Raw genomic sequence first — 5,953 nt, 5'->3', positions numbered from 1 at the left:
CATTTATTGATTTTATTATATTATTCTGATATTGACTCAAGCAGCTTCCTTCCTCCTTTTCCACTTAGTTGTTAGTCACATGAACAGTTTGCAAATCTTTTCTTTCCAACCATGTTATCCCTTCACTCCACTGTTTCTTTTGCTGTGCAAAAACTTCTTAGTTTGGGTTTCAAGTAATGCCATTTGTTTTGTGCTGTTGTTGTTTTTCATTGTGTGTTTGTTGATTTAGTCTTAAGGTCAAATCAGTGCTGTGGAGCATTTATCCTATGGTTGGTCTAACAGTTTTATAGTTTCATCTTTTGTTTCAGTCTTGAATCTATTTCAAGCCAATTTTTATATATGGTGTGAGATGATGGTCCGGTTTCATTTTTCTCTTTGTAGGTGTCTAGTTTCTCTTAACGCTAGATATTAAGCAGCTGCCATTTTTCTGTTTCGTGTTCTTCGCTCATTTGCAGAACATCAAGTAGTCAAAGCTGTATGAAGTTTTTTCTGGATTCTCTATCATGATCAATTGACCAAGGGGTCTGCTTTATGCCAAAATTGTGCTTATTTTGGTTATTCAGGTTTTGCAGTAGATTGCCAAACTAGATGGCAGGAGGCCTCCAATTTTGTTTGTTTTTCTCAAGAGTTCTTTGATCATTCAGAGTCTTCTGTGGTTTTATGAAATTTTTATGATTCCTATGTCAACAGTTAAGTTTCAAAGTAAGAACTTTATAATTAAAAATTTTTCGTTTAAGGTTTTTTTTTTTAAATTAAGCTAGGTTTTCATAATACATTTTTATATGATTGCTTTGTTGTAAAAATTTTAAATCAAACTGGGCATCGTGCCACATGCCTATAATCCCAGCATTCAGAGAGACAATGGCAGGTGGATTTCTGTGAATTTGAGGCCAGCCTGATCTACAAAATGAGTCTAAGGTGGCCAGGGCTACACAAAGACACCCTTTCTTAAAAAAAAAAACATTTGAATTAATAAAATATTTTGAAGAAAAAGCATTACTGTGGGTGTTTATTTGTAACATTAAAACACAGAGGGAAGCATTTTTGAAATGTTTTAAAAGTACAGTTAGATATATTGTAAATTTATGCATTTTCATCTCACTTCATATTGTCTACTTGAATTTCCATGAAATTGCTGTTCAAATTATGACATAGAAAACTGAGCACAATCTTACAATATCTGTATTTTATCTTTACAATCAAGTGATATATTGGAATTCCTAAATTGAATCAAATACCAAACACATATTTTTGAAGTCCTATATATATATATATATTCTTAGGTGATTGATGATTAAATTCACTATGTATGAATCCCTATTACAACCCTGTAATAATATTAATAAATGGCAGAGTGAAAACACCTTCATACATGAAGACATAGAAGATCTTGATCCCAAGAAATTGTGGATATGCTGAGCAGTGATTTTTAAACCCATAGTGCTAACATGAAAAAATAACACTAACATTTTTTGCTCATTAAACAAAGAAACAAACAAGAGAAACTGGAGGCCTGATCCTCCTGGTGGATGGGGAATATCTTTCTTTGCAGTTGCATTAACTCAGGCCACTAAGGGACCATTTAGAACACTGGATGAGGTAATTTACTAACAGATCCCCTGGCAACATGAAAGAATTAAAAGACTCCATAAAAAATTAACAATGTGTAATCTACTTTTATTGGTAAGATGAGAACAAATGTGTAGTATCATATTTGGAATATTGAACTTGCTGAAATCTTGACGTGAAACATTCATTATGATATTAAAAATAAGTCAATTTAGAAAACCTTGTCTACTTCTGTTTTTAACATTTATTGGTAAATTCTTGGCAGGTTTTGCATTTGTTAAAAAGTCATGTCATGATAAATGAACTGAAAAGAACACTTAATTGTCCTTATTAAGATAAACAATAATAAGACGAATGTATGTAGAAATGGTACATTCATACAGGAGAGTATAATTGCACTTTTAAGGATTTAAAAAATTATTGTATTCATTTATTTTGAGTGTTCCTGTGTGTGGGGTGCATGTGCAGAGACCAGAGGACATCTTTTTCTTCCTTTATTTATTTATTTAATCACTTTATAGCCTGATCCCAGGCCCTCCCTCCACTCCTCTCATGCCAACCCTCACATTCCCCTGCTCCCATCCCCCCTCTCCTTCTCAGAGAAGGAAAAGGAGGCCCCAATTCTTATCAACCCACCCTGGCACCTTGAGTCACAGCAAGACAAAGTGCAGCTTCCCTCACTGATGCCTGATGAGGCAGCGCAGCTAAGGGAAAGGGATCCAGTAACCGGCAGCAGAGGCAGTTACAGTCCCTCCTCCCATTGTTAGGGGACCCACATGTTGACCAAGCTGCACATCTGCTACATATGGGAAGGGGCTCTACGTGCAGCCCCTGCACGCTCTTTACCTGACGCTTCAGCCTCTGTGAGCTCTCAGCGGCCCAGGATATTTGACTTCGTATGCATTCTTGGGGGACCTCTGGCTCCCTCTATTCCTCCTCACACTCTTTTCCAGAATTCCCCAAGCTTGACCTATTCTTTGACTGTGGGACTCTGCATCTGTTTAAAGTAGGTGCTGGATGAGGCCTCTCAGAAGATAGGTATGCTAGGCTCCTGTCTATAAGTATAGCATAGTATCCTTAATAGTGTCAGGGGTTGGCTCTCTCCCGTGGGATGGGTCAAATTGGGCCAGTCATTGCTTTGCCATTTCCTCAATCTCTACTCCAACTTTACCACTACACTTCTTATAGGCAAGACATATTTTGGGTCAAAGGTACTATGGGAGGGTTGGTGCACCCCTCTCTCCACTGGGAGTACCACCTGGTTCATGAGGTAGCAACTTCAGGGTCCTTAACACCCTCCACTTGGAGTCTCAGCTAGGGTAATGCTGTAGACTCCCTGGAGCTTGCCCTGTCCCAGAGATGCTCCCCACAGCCGATTTCCATTCTCTTTCCTAGTCCTTCCCCTCTGCCATCTTCCCTGTTCTCCACACATCTGATTCTCACCCTATTTTATCCTCTTGACCCTCTCTCCACCACGGCTCGCTCCCACCATCTACTTTAAATATCTATTTTATTTCCTATTCTGAGTGATATTCTAGCATCTTCCTTGGGCCTGCCTTGTCTTCTTTTGGGTCTGTGGATTGTGGCATGGTTATCATCTATTATATGGCTAAAATCCACTTATAAGTGAGTACATACCATGCATGTCTTTCTGGGCCTAGGTTTCCTCATTCAAGAAGTTCTATCCATTTGCCTGCAAATTGTATGATGTCTTTTTTTTCATACCTGAGTAATATTTCACTGTGCAAATCTACCACATTTGCTTTGTCCATTATTCAGTTGAAACATGTAAGTTGTTTCCAGTTTCTGGCTATTACAAATAAAACTGCTATGAACATAGTTGAGTGAGTGTCCTTGTTGTATGGTGGACCGTCATTTGGGTATATGCCCAGGAGTGGTATAGCTGGGTCTTGAGGTAGAGATATTTCCAGTTTTCTGAGCAAGTGCCAGACTGACTTCCACAATTGCTGTATAAGTTTTCAGTACCACCAGCAATGGAGGAGTGTATCCCTTGCTGTGTACCTTCACCATCTTGTGCTATCACTTGAGGATTTGATCTTAGCCACTCTGACAGTGTAAGATGGAAGCTCAGAATTATTTTGATTTGCATTTCCCTGATGACTAAGGATATTGAACATTTCTTTAAGTGCTTCTTGGCCATTAGAGATTCCTCTGTTGAGAATTCTGTTTAGCTCTGTACTCCATTTTTAATTAAACATTTTTTATTTTTTACATATACTCTATATTATTACACATATATACAATAAACTATCTATAGCAAAAAGAATCATGACCAAATCAGGAGTTATATGGATGTTACATTCTTAGTGTTCTGGCTATTTGTATTTGACAGCCTTAAAGAAAACATCTTTCCTATCTTGGCGTATCTAAAATTCTGAATATAAATCAATCTCCATCACATTTTGTCATTATCAATTTAAAACATCTATCTAGACCTAAAAACATCTTAACCCCTAAACAAATAAGCTTTGTTGTAAAATTAAACCACCTGGTCTTCCCCCCCATCAGAGACTTAAGAAGGAATAAACTTGATTACCTGAGTATGCCAGGAGTGAAGGTTAGTAGCTTTCCAAATGAGATCAGGAGGTGATGAGGGAGGGGTACACAATCAGGATGTGAAAAACTTAAACTATAGAACAAACGGGTAACTTATATTGCTAATCCCACTATATGGGAATAGCTCTGAGACTGGCTTAGACATGAGTGTCTAGGCATAGACAATGCTTCTTGTTGGCTACAGAACCCCTATGAATTATTAATTGATGTTATTCTTCATATGGCATAAATGAAGATTTACAGATGCCTTTTTTTCTGCTCATACAAAGAGCAGAAAACTAGCCTTAATTGTTCTGTGCATCATGTACACCTTATACACTTATAATTTTAGGACTGTATACTGCTTGTGAGAAATTATATGCTTTCAGAACAAAAGAACCAGACACTGACATTAGATCAGACCCAACAGGATTCCTTCCCTTCAGTATGCTGAACAGTGACATCCTGCATCCTTCATGTTCCAGCACCAAGTGCTTCATTTGCTGTTCCTAATCAGAACAAGATAGCTTCCAGGACACTTTGAAAGAAAGCTTCCAATCCCAATTGGTCCAGCATTTCAGACTGTCCCATACAGGACTCTAATCAAGCCTGGAATTTCTTAACAGTTAGAAACTTGACCACAAATGTGATTCCTAGCTTATTTAAACATCTCCTCAATTTTATTTGGGCCCCTACAAAGGTATTATTCATTCCAAATCAGCTGGTAATAAAACCTAAGAGAAAGATGCCCCATTTCCTTTAAGGGGGTTGGGTAGGTTTTTGGTTGCTTTCTTGGGCTATAGAAGATTATTATCAATGGGAGTTGGTTATAAGTTATTATTGGCCTTATTTAGGGAGAAAACAAGGTTATACACAGAGATGTCTCTCTTCTTTTATCTTTCATTCTTAGGGTTGGAGATAGGGGTTGAAAAGAAAGAAGGGGGAATATAGAAATATATAGAGAAGATAGAATAAAAACTAAATTAGTGAATCTGCTTCTCAACTTAATGCCTCAATTGTCACTCACAAAGTTATTTTTAATTCACTGGTATAGAGTTTTGTATATAGATGTAAAATAAGTCTAATTTTAGATACAGTGATATAGATTTCAAATGTAAGATTATTCTGCACACATATTAACCTTTGGTTTGTTGGTGTTTAATTTCTTGAATTCTTACTGTATTTTGGATATTAGCCTAATGTCGGATGTAGGGTTGGTGAAGATCTTTTCTCAGTCTGTGGGCTGCTGTTTTGTCTTATCGACAGCATCTTTTATCTGTAGAAGATTTTCAGTTTCATTGGTTCCATTTATTAACTGTTGCTCTTAGTGCCTGAGCTGTTAGTCTTCTGTTCAGGAAGTTATCTTCTGTGCCAAAGTGTTCAAGGTTCTCCCCTACTTTCTCTTCTATTAGATTTAGTGTATCTGGTTTTATGTTGAAGTCTTTGTCCACTTGGATCAAAGTGGAGTTTTGGGCAGGGTGATAAACATGGATCTATTTGCATTCTTCTGCATGCAGACATCCAGTTAGACCAGCACCATTTGTTGAAGATGCTTTCGTTTTTCCATTGTATGGTTTTGGCTTCTTTGTCAAAACCCGAGTGTCTGTAGGTGTGTGGGTTTATTTCTGGGTCTTCAATTTGATTCAATTGATCAACTTGTATGCTTTTATGCCAATACCATGTGGGGTTTATTACTATTGCTTTGTAGTACCACTTGAAATTAGAGATGGTGGCGCCTCCAGAAACTATTTCATTGTACAAGATTGCTTTAGATATCATAGGTTTTTTACTTTTACATATTAAATTAAGGATTGTTCTTTCAAGGCCT

Source organism: Acomys russatus, chromosome 10, assembly GCF_903995435.1.
Source record: "Acomys russatus chromosome 10, mAcoRus1.1, whole genome shotgun sequence".
Lineage (NCBI taxonomy): Eukaryota > Metazoa > Chordata > Mammalia > Rodentia > Muridae > Acomys > Acomys russatus.
This window is presented reverse-complemented; position numbering follows the sequence as displayed.